This window comes from Trichoplusia ni, chromosome 15, assembly GCF_003590095.1.
Source record: "Trichoplusia ni isolate ovarian cell line Hi5 chromosome 15, tn1, whole genome shotgun sequence".
NCBI classification, from domain to species: Eukaryota; Metazoa; Arthropoda; class Insecta; order Lepidoptera; family Noctuidae; genus Trichoplusia; species Trichoplusia ni.
The window spans coordinates 9285695-9302270 of record NC_039492.1 but is presented as its reverse complement, the minus strand read 5'-3'; the positions used below and the strand labels follow the sequence as shown (position 1 = coordinate 9302270).

Sequence of the window (16576 nt, the reverse complement as noted above, 5' to 3'; positions counted from 1 at the left end):
ATATTGAGCAAGATGTCGAAATAATAATAAATATTTAATTTCATAAAAGTATTTTTACATTTTATGTCAAGAAGTCAGATAAGTGATTAAATGAAATTTTAATGAACTCGAAGTAACTAAAAGTCCATTAAACGAATAACTATCAAACAGGGGTAGGACAGTTTGAGACATAAAGTTATAACAAGCCTTTTCTATACTTAAGAAAGTAAAAAACTCGATGTTGATAAAAATCTTGCAATATTCGAAGTATTCACAATGAAAGATAGATCATTACTAACTAGAAACGACATACATTTTTACACACGACATTAACTACAAAAGACGTGATGTAATTTCCAATTCCATAAATCTTCCAGTATGCCTATATCGTTGGCAAACAGTTGGCGATCCTCCAAGACACTGGACACATTCGCTCGTATTTCACTCAATGCGAAATAGCCCCGGGAAATAAAGTGTACTATTAATGCGCTCTATTTTTGGTACGCGGCGTCTCATAGTCTGCCTGCTATCTTCAGAATCTTCAGCAAATGCAAATTCCTATTCTAAATAACTCGTATGTTACGCGAATGTAAGGAGTATGTAATGAAAAGTGTAACTTCAAATTAAAGTTGAACTTGCATAGTGTTTCGGATCATAAATTATTTCAAACAATTACACAGGTGAAATAAATGGCCGATGTGATTTTGTTATTTTATGTTGCAGGTCAAGTAAATGTGAAATACTAGAGCAGAATTGAAAGGAATGGATATAGATGGCTTTTAAGAATCGTTATTCGAATAAAAACCATTGATTTAACTTGAAGTTTCATATATGTAACATAATAAAATACCTTTTTCAATATTATGGGCCATTAACCATGATTTTATTTATAAAGTGCTGTTATTAAGCATTTACCAAACGGCTCAGGTATCAGTGTTTGTTGGTGTATTATCAAAGTATTTAAATAAAATTCGTTCTAAATAACCTGCGCAAATTCATATAGCAAATGTGAAACCAAGCTAAAAACAAACAAACATGTTATGTCATATGTGAAAATGATATTAACAAGTTCGAAAAAAAATCTTTGGCTAGACAAATTGGCAGACAACACCCATACCGAGAAATCGATAAAAATATTTCGAATGGTTCCAAATTCGTCCATTGATTAGTGTTTACCGATGTTCCCGTGTATTTCAGTAATTCCCTCGCTCCATATAAGGTCACACGGCCATCGACCCATTCATATTGATTGAATGGACCATGTTTTCTAGGGCGAACGGAAACAAACAGAGTTACTTTATGGAAGCCCTTTGTAGGGCAAACAACCTTTTCTGTGCGATTCTAGGTCGCACGATTCATAACTGAAATAATATTTGTTTAGGTAAACACATGTGTTTTGTTTTATCGAGATGTTTATTCGTTCTTGGCAGCAATGCAATGTTTTTCATTTATATAGCTGTATTCATTGAATTCTTATTTGATGATAGATTGTAGGCATTCTACATCTACATCTATTTGAAAACATTTTTCTTATAAGATCAACAGTATGAGAATTTCCGTTTTATAGATGAAAAACCAACCATCAATATGATGCATTGACATCGAGAGGGGCAATTTTTTGAAAGGAAAAATAAATTTTAAATATTCTGAACAAATTTCGTTTCTTTTCTAAGTACAATTTTCATAAAATCCCAATTTATGACTATTCGAAATATTCCCTGCGTCACCCATTCAATGAATGTTCGTGTTTTGGCACGTACCTTCTTAAACCACGTCACGTTTAACCAAAGATCAAGGTATCACTTAGTACATTCTGAATGTCATTAGTATTCTGGTTACCGTAAATGTACGTGGTTAGTTTATCAGTTTCGTTTTGAACCCGGATGCCGTGTAGAGTCGTTAAGTTCCTTACCTGCCGTATAGGAATTAACAAAGATAAAGGACTTGTTTTCAAGAGTATTTTTGCAACCTCTAATGTTATCGAGTCAGCCAGTTCTATTTCTTTTGTGCTAAAAAATATATGATGAACATTCGTAGCTTTCGCACCTTGTTATGCGAGTCCTAACAGGCCAAAAAAATAGTTTTGTTTAGAGAGACAATTTTCGTGAAGATTCTACTAAGCTTAAAGCTTATCATGCCGTAAATAAGTAATTGATAGTCTTGGGGTTTTTGTTTGGGGATCCCAGACAGCCAATAGGCATCAAAACAGCTCGATAACCTCCAAATTAATCTTTAGCATACATACCTCAAGGTAAACTAGTTAAGTAAGTATCAGTGGCTCCAATATATAAACAACATGTGTTGTTATTGGTAGACGTTCTTACAATTTTATGTGGATTTTCCCTTTAGCATATAATTTGCATTTTTATGATTCGATTTAAAATACATAATTTGAATGGAACGTCGGCTTCTAACCACGTAACATCTATGCCATTCGGTTTGTCGGAGAGATTTATTTTCTTGTTTATTTAAAGAGATATAGCAGTTTTCTAAAATGTTAATATAATAAGATAATAGTAGACTGACGCGTAGGTATTGAATGCAATTTATTTTCATACAACAGTCAAAATTGTCTAAAAATCTAAAAATATGAAACAGCAGTGGGAGTAATGAGACAAAATTTAGCGCTGTGAAGGTCACTGGAGGACAGTTTGCGATGGCGAGCGAAGTCACGGGAACACACTAACTGTATAACAAACAATGATGCGATCGATAGAATAACGTGCTTATATATTATTTGCGATTGTATTTAGAACTAAGTGATTTAGGATAATGAATTCAACACTGAATTATTCTGCTTAAAGCAGTTCAATGGATTCGGATAAGAAGTGCTAGCTATTTCCAGCGACTTCGCCCATTCTCATGGGTCACAATCGCTATAAAACTATCCTATGTGTTAATCCAGGTTATTAACTATCTACTTATGTACAAAATTTTGTTCAGGTCGATTCAGTGGTTTTTGCGTGAAAGAAAAGAATTGCAAACATCCATTCATCGATACAAACTTTCATGTTTACAATGTTAATAGGATTAGAAGGGTCTTGTAGAACTTTGTTGTCCTTTGTAAAGTCATGTGATTTCCTGATATAACGCAATATCAAAAGAAGTACCCATCTTGATAGTTTTGCTGTTTTAATATGTATTGCACGAAGAGACCCATGAGACTGCCTTGTGGCATCCCAAAGTAATTTGCTTGTATTATTACAAAGTGCATATATAAGTTACACGGTGACTAATGCATTACAAAGTCAAAGGCTTTTGTCATATTTTTTTTATAAATTCTAATATTGTATCTTTCGGTAGTTATAGTGCTTTTCGTTTTATGGTCATGCTTAGAAAATCCAAGATTATTACCTAATTGCCCAATTACATTATTTAATAGTCCAATTAGATAATTTAGTCAGAAATCGTCTATATTATCCCTAGTTATGTTTTAAATGTGATAAACAGGTCCCCCTATGGACTAATAAGTTACAATATTTGACACTTAACAAGACATTAATAAATAGCTGTCATCATTTAAAACTTTCAACACCATTAACCTCACGTGCACTAAATTAATTTAACCCAAAATAAACGATGTGATAAATGGAACACCCTATTACGAACATCAGACGTTTTGGGACAACTTTTTAATCTTCCCTTTGCCTATAAATCGCTCATCTATGTCATGCGGTGATAATTTAAAGTGATCAATCTTCTTAAAGTTTATGAGAATGACTTTTCTGTGGTTTTTGACAGATATTACTCTTGAACAGATGTTGGATTAGATAAGGTAATCGGTGCAATCTGAATCATTGCTATGTGTATATGTAGCACGTTTTTTTTCAAAATGTAAGGTGGCTTAGATAAACGTGATAACATTAGGTGCAGTTGTCACTTGTGTGATCTTCAACTAAGATATGGTTTATTTGATCATGCATTACATCATATTGAGAAAGACCTGATTGTACAGTTAATCTTAATTTCGCTGGAATCAAGCTATCGAGACGGTCAAAACCAACATTTATTGTTCAATATTTCTGCATCAGCCCATTCAGCTATCGTTTCTCTTTAGATCTTAAACATCTTAGCACCTTAAAAAGCAATGCATATCCCAGTACTTAGGCCAAAGACCTCATAAAGTTACATAAGTACATAATTACTACGATGACGATGTCTGTCCGTCGGCAGATGCATTTAGATGAGACTTAATGCACTCCCTACCATTGGATCACTTGAGTATCTAACCACAGATCATAAAGCTTCTATGCCATAATGTTTATATACCATATTATGCCATACACGTGTAATGAGTATTTAATGTTCACATTCCATCTTATATTGGTTAGATACTTTCGACAGTCTTGTGAGGAAATTTACTCTTCATCAATGCATCATATTACCTAAGATTAGATAGTTTCTTCCCTGTTTCACAGTTTACAATGATTAATGGAGGCTCTATTTCACATTTACTCGTGAAAGGAATTACATCAGTTATTTTCCATCATCATGAAATATTAGATTGCAATACATCATATCGCATTACTTATTCACGCATGACCAAACGAATCCATATTTCAATAAAATCCAGAACAAGGGCGACTGCTACGAAATCATGAAGTTTCAGGTTTCTTATTGCAGTTCAATGAATTTGTGTAACCATAATATTTGGCTGTAGAAAAATATTAATTCTCATTAAACTTATGGAGACCATGGGAATGTGGGATGATTTTACATCACTCAAATATGGTGAGAAAAACTTTTCGATGCATCCTATTTTAATGGGAACTGTGATATTTTCTTTTCGATGTAAGGGATTATTATATTATTAAATAAAATACGGAAAAAAGCCTTACTATCAACAACAATGAAATTCATAGTTGATTTACAAAAAGTGCACTTACTTATAAGAATTTAATTGCGAAACTAATGAGTGCTATCCAAACACTAGTAAAGTGATTAACATTGTGTAATGCGTTGTGAAGTTTTGCATGGAATAGCAAGCCGAATATTAAACAGCTTGATGGCATCGTTACCCGTTGGCACAGTAATAAAATGTTGGCAGTTGAAGATCACAATAGACTCCCAATGGGGTCTTGTTAGCTCATTGCACACAAGCACCATATTAACCTAGTTTTCTCTCTCAATTGGGTCTAGCAAATCGGTTGTTCTGATTCGATTCGTATATTACTTGTACGGTGCGTCACTCTTAGTATACACACCAATAAGTACATATGTCCCAATGATTGATATCCTAAAGTTTCTCGAGAAAATTGCTTAATCGATTGCGATAAAAAGGGCTTCAATAATCGAAATCAAAGCGGATAAAAGCAAGAAGTGTATTTAAAATAGAAACATCACTTCGACTTGTAGATGAAAATGAAAATAAAAAGTAGTTTTAAGAATACAGTAAGCTATTACGTTGCTTGTATAAATAATGGCTTGTCATATCATTGCTATTTTGGTCAATAATTCCCCGTTTATGGATGTATTTGACAAGCAAAACTGGCGAGTTAAGCTCAGTCATGTCATTCGATTGATATCAAAGCCAAGAATTTGGGGGAATCGAACGAGGTCAATCCCCTTCAGCTTACCCACACCACATTATAAATTGTGGAATACTAGGTCAAATGGTCACAATTCTCGGCAACACGAGAATTTATTATGGTTCTTTGATGTTCTACTATTTATTAAAAATGCATGATTGAATTTGAGAACACAGTTTGAGCTGCTTTCGTCTGTAAGGTTATGGTCTCAATAAGTAGTGACTTGTGTATTTTATTTGTGTCAAAAAATACTTGGTAATCTATTTTGATGTAAGTAAGAAAACGAATACATATAATTACAGAGTATTTAGCAAGAGTTAGATCAGGAAGTAATGCGCAGTTGGCACGTCGTATGATAATGCTTGCTAATTTGTGCCAACACATGAGCATTAATGTGTAGTGCAAATTGCATTACTGAATGTATGATAAGATCGGTTTGAGCAACTCAGGTTGAGCTCGAAGTGGAATTGTTCTATGGGAGATAAATACACAATTATGAACCGGTTTTACTATTTTGGAACTTATACGTGAAAATGAAGCTTTTATAATAAAACCTCATCTTAGAGAAGTGCTTCAGACTTTAGTTCATATTGGCATATGTTATTCAGTGATTGCGGTGAAGATATTTAATATGGAGGATGCCTTTAGAGACACCGCAGCTAGAGAAGAACGAATGATAGCTATTGTAGAATCCAAACAAACTTTCACCATAATCATCTACGTAACTTAATTTTTCAATTATTAAATAATCGAAACGATTAATAAAACATACTGGGAATACGTAACGATAAAATAACTGAACAATCAGTTAACACTAAATGTAATTACAGCAGGCAATGATCATGTCATTAGTATAACTATTTAATCCCTCGTAATCCAAATGTCAAATTATATTACAGGTTAATGTTTAGTATTTTAAGTAGATACCTACTCAATTAAGTGTGGGTGTGGAGTATGTGAAGATGTTTTTCATCGCTCTGTTGAAGTAAGTAATCGTGGGAGTGAGAAAATATACAACTGTGTATGGTTACCCTTATGGTTAATATCTTTGGCATAAAGCGACTTTATTTTTAGCTTCTTTCATAGTGCATAATGATTCCTAAATTAGGCGTATTACCGAAATTTATAACGGTGTAACCTGTGATGAGATTGCATTACATTTTTGCTATAGAATAGAATATTTTCGAACAGAATAGAATACTAGTGTTAATAATACCAAAGCCTGTCGACTCTTCTTAAAGTTATATTATAGGGAGCGTGAGTTTAAGAGGAGGCGGTTACCCGTAGATCATACCATTGTACCTCCTAAACCACGATTCTCCGAGTCACCATGACAGTAATTTAGCACTCAGTGACGTCACAATCAACCGATGAAAACAGCCAAGTTGTGGAAACAATAGTGTTTTCTCAGGTGCGTGTTACGCGAATATTCTTTTATTAACAATAATATAATGGGATAAAGTATTTTTCACGTCACAAAAGGTCGTCGTTAAATGATAACAATACTGTTTGAAGATGTTAAGAAATAAAGTTCTCAGATTTAAAACAATATGAATGATCAAAATTCTATGGCAAGGTAACTTAGCCTTGGCATCGAATTGCTAATCGATAAAGCTACAAGACAGTTATATCTAATAACGGTTAGTTCTGCCTGAAAAGTATTTGCTGACATTTATGTTTTGGACTTGTTTGAGAATTTATATAGTCACATGGTATACTGTAAAGTATAAAGCCAATCTGGTTTAGATAGATGTCAAGATCTCAGTTTTCACAAAATTATTTTGATAAAGGTCCGCTTTCTGATTTCCAAAACATGTTTCTTAAGAGGAATAATTGTAAGGTGAAAATTTTATATTTTTTCAATGCTTATTAGAAATATGCATTACCTTGCAACATTTCTTGATTTTTTTAAAAAGAACCCGTCAATTGAAATACCTTTAAACATCAAATCCTTCTGCGTGTAATAATGACAGTTATTGCATAAGTTGAGTACCTAGTAACATAAGGTATTATCGTAGCTATGGATGGAACTTACCGCATCGTAACTGTACCCCAACTGTCATTGACGGAAGTGGGCGGTGTTCGGGGGATACAACATGATACACTATACACAAATACAGACAATATTCCATATATCTATAGTCCACCAAGCGTACAGCCAGGTACAGAAGTCGGTTAACTAACTCGTGAACCAAGTACCAAGAATTTTCAGTGACATGTAGGAATAGGGTACTTGACAAAAAAATTGATTGAAATGATTCCATAAAATATTGGTTAGGTATTACTTCTTTTAGCTCGTAAACAAAAAATGAAGGGGATACAGAGAAATAGAATCTCGTATGACGTCACTTATCAGTAAGTGCGTAACTTCATAATCTTAAGTGCTTTTAAAATTCGTGAAAAATGAAAAATACCTATTCAATATTTATGAGAAATCTGTCTTGTGAACTTTTCAGATATTTTTAGTCAAATATTTTGTTTAGTATGTTTTAACCTACTATACGATGAAGCAATTATGCTTCTTAATAGCACTTCAGAAAAGCTATGAATTCGATTGTGTACAGTGGTTTTGAAAATCGAATTATGTTGACGGATTTTTGTTGCTGACCGTACCAATATTTTGCCAGAACACCAGAGTGTTGTGTTACCTAATGTTCATGTTATTTGTCATCGGAAGGTGCGTCATTGTAATAATATGTTTGTAGTTTTGTACTTTGTAACAGTGCAGAGTGTAACTACAGATTTTTGTACGATAAGGGTATTCAATATTTATTGAAAAGAAAACTACTAAAGTCTTTCGTACTGACAAATCATCATCTGCCTAGCCTTTTCCCAACTATGTTGGGGTCGGCTACCATTCCAACCGGTTTCAGCTAAGTACCAGTGTTTTACAAGGAGCGACTGCCTATCTGACCTCCTCAACCCACTTAGCTGGTCAACACGATACCCCTTGGTTAGACTGGCCGTCAGACTTTTCAGCTTCTGACTATCTGTAACGACTGTCAAAGATCTAGGAATAACAGACGGGACCCACAATTTAACGTGCCATCCGAAACACGGAGGAACTCGTTATGACAAAGATGGTCACCCATCCACAGACCAACCGCGTCAAGCATAGCTTAACCTGTGATCGAATCACTTATGCGGTTATAGCTTAGGCACGAGCTCCTGAACTGACAAATGTTTTTTCTATATTCATTGTTAAAAGAATTCATTGGAATCCATGTTACTTTTCAGAATTGTACATCGAAGGTGAAAATTCTTAGTATTTTCAATACTAATGCCCATGTCAGATTCACTCATAAATACTTAATGATTTTCTTGTTTCTCTTTACAGTTAACTTAGCAACTGTTATGACTTGTTGTGTGTATAATATAGTTATTTAGGTTAATGTTGGTCATTAGCCGGGATCGCATAACTTCTTTGTTTCGTTTGAGCACTTATATTATTTGCATTTCTAGTTAGGTGCGTAGGAATAACATAATGAGATAGATGCCTATAATCTAGCCTATAATTTCTGTTTCCTTGTTATGTGGTGTACAAAATGTAAAAGGCCAGTTTTATATATTCTATATACAAACGTGTTAATTAAAATTTAATTAGTTTAAGCTCCGTATCGTGCTTTCATATTTTGAGGAAGAGTCATGGTTAAATAAAAACTCGTAAATATTTTCACTTCATTGAATATAGTAGGCACTCAAAATGAATATAGACAAGGTCTCAAAATAACCTTAAGAAATTAAGTGTTGGCTATAAAACAAAGGAAAGAGCATGCATTTTTACAGCATAACAACAACCTTTGTTCATAGTTATTTTATTATTCTAGGATTGACACCCTATGTTAATAGTTTTAAGAAGGTTATAACAGATAACACAACAGAAGAAACTAAATTAAAACATTACTTGAAGGTTTAAATTAATCAATGAATAACAATTAACTTGAGGACGGTACGATATAAATGCAAATGATAGAACTTTTATTTAAAAGTCGGATCAAGTAAAACAATTTACCTCAAAGTAATTCCGCATGAGATGTCTGACGACCCTTTCTGGCTTGCCTTGAAGATTAATGTCGGAGCGAGATGGAAGAATGGGTGATCTTATGGTAAATCATTTGGAACGTCAATGCTCATTGCGCATGCGTTCGATACATACAATGGGTGATAAGAACTGAGTCAGTCAAGCTGCTTTTACATGCGCGTGAGTTGATTCCGATGACATTTCTTGACTGCATAAAAAGTTGGAAATCATGTATTGGGATCGATTGTTCTAGTATGAGCATGTATTAAAATAACGAGATCTGTAGGTTGATAAGTTTTCTCGCATTTACTTATGTCTATAATAATATAGTATAATTTTTTCGTGGGTCACACACATGCTTGTCCGGATTGAACGAGCGGAACAAAAATGATTCATAAGCAACGAGAAGACGCCTTGGATTAAAATTATTGCCAAATAGGATATTTTTTAGATAAAAAGGATTTTTTAGAAGAAAATCTTAGCATAGTTCACCGGATAACTTGATTCTACGTTTTGAAAGCCTTAAGAAGAATTTTATTCTACGGGAATTACTGTCGAGTTTCATTTAGAGTCACAATGATAATAGTTTTCATTATTTTACTGCATTTCAAATAACTGGCTTGTTGATAAAACCGCAAGCGGGTTAGCAATCTACATCTAACGGAGAAAGCAGGTCATGGAAATACCTCATTAAATTAAAAGGAGTTTTATAAAAGAGGTTTCATGTTGTGTCTAAATAATAAACTGTAGAAGTAAAGTAACAAAGAATATCACTGCTAATATCTCTGTAAAGAGTTTATAAATACCAAGAACGGTATAGTATTTTGCTGTTAACGTACTTTATTCTCATCTAGTAGGTAAGGTAGTGAAGTAGTTCCTTTGTACTGATTAGGAAAGAGATGAATTTTTTTTTTTTTTACATATATTTGTATGCGTCCGGGATATTCATTGGATAATCAATAGAAAATAAAATGTTAATAATTCTTAATGTAAAGGACGTTAAAGAACATTTTAGGTAGGATTTTATTTGTTTCCTCCTGAAGAAATAATTTTACGAATTTCATTGAACTCATTTTGAAAAGCGTCAATATACGATCTCAGTGAGATCTTTCTTCCGTTACACGGCTTTTATGTAACAAATGCAAATTAATCATTATTTAATACAAGTTTAACAATTCTATATTTAGTAACCACTTTATAAACAGGAAAAAATATAGTATTTAGATAGAAAATTAAAAGATAGTAGTAGATGCTATATTCAATTTAGAAAGTGGAGATTCAAATCGAAATACATAGCCAAGAACTAACCAATGTATGGTAGAAGGATCATATTTAACTTGGGTTGGTAATTTAAGTGTAATTTACGTAATGCTTTGAACATAACCTAACTTAATGCTCTTCGAAAGACATCGTTTCTTGGTGAGTGCGTGCAGTTTAAAAGACATCGTGTGACTTCCAATAATGAACTGCTTTCTTGTCATGAATTATTGAAAGTTCCGCGGAATAAGTCAATAGAATGTTACTATTAATTAGCTTTCTATTTAACACAGGATGTACAGAAGACTTTACATTTTTGGGAAGCAAATATCATCGGTCTAGCCTTTTCCCAGCAACGTTGGGGTTGGCTTCCAGTCTAACCGGTTTCAGCTGAGTACCAGTATTTTACAAGGAGCGACTGCCTATCTGACCTCCTCAACCCAGTTACCTGGGCAACTCGATACCCCTTGGTTAGACTGGCTGTCAGACTTTTCAAGCTTCTGACTACTTGTAACGACTGTTAAAGATGTGCCTTCCGAAACACGGAGAAACTCGTTATGACAAAGATGGTCACCCATCTATGGATCAACCGTGTCAAGCGTAGCTTAACCTGTGATCGATTCACTTTTGCGGTTATAGCTTAGCCACGAGCTCCTCAACATTTTTGGGAAGCAAATATTAAACAAAAAATACGTCACCTGTAGGCACTCTTAGCTGCTGACATGAAGTAATTTCATTTCAATATTCGAGCTTTAAATAATGATGCGGTCGAAAATCTCTATCGATATCCATTTGACTAGATTAAAACCCAATTAATAATTATGTACATAATTTATTAACGGAAGCTTATTTATGCGAAATTATTTAATATTACGTTACATAATTATTTTTCCTCTAACTACAGTAATAGAGCACGGCTCACAGTTTCTTTCCCTCATATTATTCTAATTATGTTAAGAATGGCTTCCGGTTTGCAGCCACATAACTTAGACCAATTATTGGGGACAGCGGCATGCACGTACTTATTTAATAACATTTATTTATTCTTCCTAGTCCGTAAAATTTAGTGAATGTTATCAACATTCAGATTTTAGTTAAGCCTCTGATACGTCCGATAAGTTCGGCGAAGTAACAGACTAAAACAGTGAGTCTTCAAACCTTATCACACAGTTAACGAACGCATTTATCAGATCAAAGATATTCAATGATAACAATCGATAAAAATGACAATGCGATTACCTTTTGTAGGTTTCACTTGAATCTATATCGAATTTAGCTACTTACTTTAAAATATATTTCGAATATGCTCATGTTTTATTCACCCTTTTTCAATGTTCAGCGTTCCGAGACACAGTTCCTTTGACTTAGTGTCTGGGCGTTTTTGTGGCTTCCCTTGGCTCAGACGCCGTGGGAAATAGTCGGGGTAACCTTCCCTGACCTTTCCCCACAGGCACTTCGTTACTAATAATAGGTGAGGCGAGACAAACGACCCCCTAAGACTTAAGACTTAAACACAGTTATTTCGTAATCGATAGAGATATCGATTCTTGAATGAAAGGCTTCACTGATTGATATTCATCGTTCGTTACAGTTTATCGATCTTTTTGTCGTTTTGTAACTTTGTCGTTAACCGACAGAGAAAGAAATTTGTATTCGAATTGTCGCCGGTTACGTGATTCAGATGGAATTTAAATGTTTGACAATATGGTGGGATCCTTTGTTTGAATATAACTATCGTACATACTTACCGCTGGAGTTAACTGACGTTTTAGTTTTCATGTTCGTTACAGACCGTCACATAAACAACTGTCGCTTATACTTGTCAAACAAGAAATATTTATTACTCACGTCGTTTTATAACAATCAAACGTTACTCAACATGTAGTTGGGGGTTAAATTGAATGTGAGTAAAAGTTTAGAGTACCTATCGTACAGATCTATGGTAAACTGGGCCGAACTTTCACCGGTGTGTTATGGCAGTGATTCAACTCGCTTCGGGAGGCGCCCGGCGTCGCCTGCGACCGTGCTTTACTGAGCCGGCACTATTGTGATGACAATACTTTCTTATTACGAGACCATTGTCTGTTGTTGGACAAGAACTGTTAAAATAAGTTCTTGTTGCTTTCGTTTTATTAAATTTGTTTAATGTTTAATTAGTATTTGTTGTGTAATGGAATGAATTAGTAATAATAATAGAATTTCGCTGAATCATCGCATTGGTTCGAATTCCAAACTCCATTTACTTTGACCTAGATTTTAGTGTTAATACTGATAATTTCGATGGAAAAAGGAGTTTTTAAATATGGAAAAAAATACTATTGTTGCGGGCACATGGCCGGCCACAGTGGGCGAATGCGTGTGCGGCCACTAGTTCAAAGTTTATAAACTGCAACAACAGTTTGTAAACACACCGCCATTCCGAAACGAGATGTGTTCGTGTTTTTCAACAATTAAGAATCGCAATTCAATTGTTTATCGAGTAAATGTTTCATTTACTATTGCTACAATGAATAGTGAACTGAAACAACAGAATTTCAATTATAATGAACGAATACAAGACTAGTTTTTAAAGCGTTAATACAGTTATGGGTTACGCTGAAAATATTCGGCAACTTTTCGAGACAAAAAATGAGACTGTGACATTGCTTTCGTAGCAGAACAAATTTTAAATAGGTTATGAATTGAAGAAGATAAAATCGATGCCTTTTTTATTACATTAAGCTGTGATATTACATATTTTTTGTTGGAATATCTCTCATACAATTCTTACTCGAAGAACAATGCCTCTTTGTGCAGTAAGCCTACGGGAATTAATTGTCACCGTTACGTCCGTATCAGAGACAATACTTGTCTTCGGCGCTTTCATGTCATTACTATAAGTACTTATATCCAAGATGCACCTCTGACAACTATTAACAACTTTCAATGAGACTCAGAAATACATATTTAACTCGTTTAAGAGATAAATCTCGTTGACCAGAACGACAAAACAAGTATTAAAAATGAGAGTTCGTATTTTGTTTTTGGTATTACATAACGGATAGTGCTATAAGAGACGGATGCTTTTATTTTATTGGCTAAAGGATTTAAAGAGTGAACTGACGATAAATATTTATAATAAAAGGAATGAAGAACGTAGAACGCATCGAATTCTGTTGGATTCGCGCTATTAAAAAAATTGGTAAAGGAAAATCATTGGGTCTTAGAAGCACGTAGATTTTACTTAAGAATTCTTTTAAAAAGGTCATAATGTTTTAGAAATAATAGAATAAGACGCTTTGTGAATGTTCATTGGTAATTTCGAAACAAAAAAATAGGATTATCGGTCGGCCACTCATTACAATTTCATTGAAAGGATTGTGACCTTGTGTCGTGTTGACAGTACTTTTGAATGAAATCGAAGAACGTGTTTGAATTAAATATTTTATAGGAAAAGAAAAATAGTTATTCATTGTCATAACACGTAGATTTATTTGTAAACATTTATTAAGATAGAAAAGGGTAATATATAAGATAAACAATAGAGGGATTAACAAAGTCAGCTTAACGGATGACTCTACAATCCTAACCTATAGCACTGTGTATTTTTTTTCTGCCATCGGCTGTATATTTTTTGTTGTTTTATTTTAGTGCTTTACCACGTTCCAGGTTCATACCTGGTAGTGACATCACAAACGTGCCAGTGTGATGACTCATCATCAGAGAGATGCATCGACGGAATGCCGGCCGTGTGACCGTCGATTGTTTTACAGAATTATTATTTTTCTCGAAATAGGTAATTCACGTTTTGAGGTTTTATGAGGTAACTTTTTTTTGGATAAGCTAAATTTATTGTGATTTAAAAATAAGAAGAAAGGGTTTAATCGAATTCGACTCTACATTTCATTGTCATTGAATTCTCTTTGATGTTTTTGCAAATCCGTCTTCAAAATATGAATAGTGAATAGGTAACAAATAAAAGTATTTTATTAAAAATAATACGAATATGTTATTATAGAAGACGTCACGCGTGGTTTCGTATGTAGCAGGTAGTAGAGTAAACATTGATAACGTTCCCCATTCTAACACATTACACTTGAGTGCTCTCCACAAATAAGCACCTGATGACGTATCCCTAAATAACAAGTGGACGCTATGATTTTTTGTTTCCCAAACAGATTTCGGAATTTCACATCCCAAGTTCTCAACCAACTTTAGTGTAGAGTTAAGGTAGAGTCACTACAAAACGTTATGATAATGCACACAGGAATTGAAAAGTCAAACAAACAGTAAAACAATAAAAGAAAAAGTATGTCATTTCTTTCTTCTACAGTTTATTTAGAAAAGTACCACTCATGCAGTGACGTGGAACGAATCGCAACATTTTCTTCTAGATAAAATGAAATAAAGCAAAGATGCATACCTTGACTAGGATTGCCGCCAGACGGTGTAGAAGCGGGACAAGCGTAGATGATGGCAAGTAAAGCCTCCGACTCAAGGACTGAACACAACACAAGAAAAACTTGTTGTCACTGTTTCAAAACGCACCACTTCGACACAAACTGTTGTAAAAGTCAAACTATTGTCACAGCTGCAGTTATTTTAGTTAAATACTTATTTTCAGCTAAATACTCTCACAGAATAAACACTATTTTTGTATTAGAGTTTTTATTTACGAACGTGCGACATCCCGCACTCAATCAACACACCTGTGAAATACGCTAGAGTTCCGCGGTGACTGAATTCGTTGCGAGACAGAGACAGCGAGATGTTGTCAGAGAGAGATACGCAGTGACGTGGGAGGGAGGACGACCGCTAAGCTTCAAGAACGCACCGTGGTTTAGATTCGAGACACGTTTTGTCTTATTATTAAAATGTTTTAAAATCGTAACTTAGCTCCAAATGGCTGAAAAATATGTATACGATAAAGTGAGAGTAGTGTTTTGCCGAAAGATATCTAAAAGATAATAATTATTTCGTTAAATATCGCTTTAATACTTAAAAAAAAAATACAGCGGCTAACTGTAAAGTGGCGGGTGGAATCTATCCAAAACAAAAGATCATATTGACTGTATTTTAACATTTTTAACAAACTATTTTCAACAAATATTTTTAACACTCATTAATTCGTACGCCATTGTACATGTTCTTATGTACAAAAAGTGTCTATAAATAATAATGGGTTATACTAAATTTAAATTGTAATTTGAGTTTAAATCAGAATGAATTTCAAAAACTTTATAATAATAAGAAAAAAATACTTTTATTGAAATTTACTCAAATTTAATTATTTGTTACAAATATTTTTGTTCCCGCACTTTTCGCTCCGGCCCACTGTGTCGCCGTACCTCCTGTTACCTGGCACGACCGACCACGGCGCGGCGCCCCGCCACACCGCGCCATACGATTCAAATTTTTAACTTCACGAGCCGGTATCTCTCTGTCTTTACCATTTCAGATAAGTTGCAAAACTTTTGTTAAACGCTGCACTTTGGTTAACGATGAAATAGACAATTACACCAGTTTTGCAATTTCATTCTTGTTTTTCTTTGTAGAGTCCGATTTGAGGAGTTCTTTGAAGCGTGCTAAAAGCAACAGGTTGCACTATGGGTCTATGTTGATTGTCGCCTATATAATAATGTACGCATTATACAAAAAGCTAAAAGCAAATAACAACACAAAAAGTAGCTAGATAAACTCGTAGATCATCGTATTATAAACTGACTTGCAGCTTACAAAAAGTACATGACTCCACAATTGAATACAATAAATTCTTTATAATTAAATTACCTCTCTCTTAGTCACATTTTCT

At 34.0% G+C, this 16576-nt stretch overlaps 1 protein-coding gene across 1 annotated transcript in view; it reads right to left on the bottom strand.

The window, feature by feature from the left end:
• The window catches only part of LOC113501046 (rab11 family-interacting protein 4), a 94690-nt gene extending 79184 nt beyond the window's left edge, over positions 1–15506 (bottom strand). Inside the window, exon 1 of the mRNA XM_026882031.1 lies at positions 15188–15506. The gene's annotated coding sequence lies outside the window, so the exon portion shown is untranslated. The remainder of the gene's footprint in view (positions 1–15187) is intronic.
• Positions 15507–16576: the final 1070 nt, after the last annotated feature.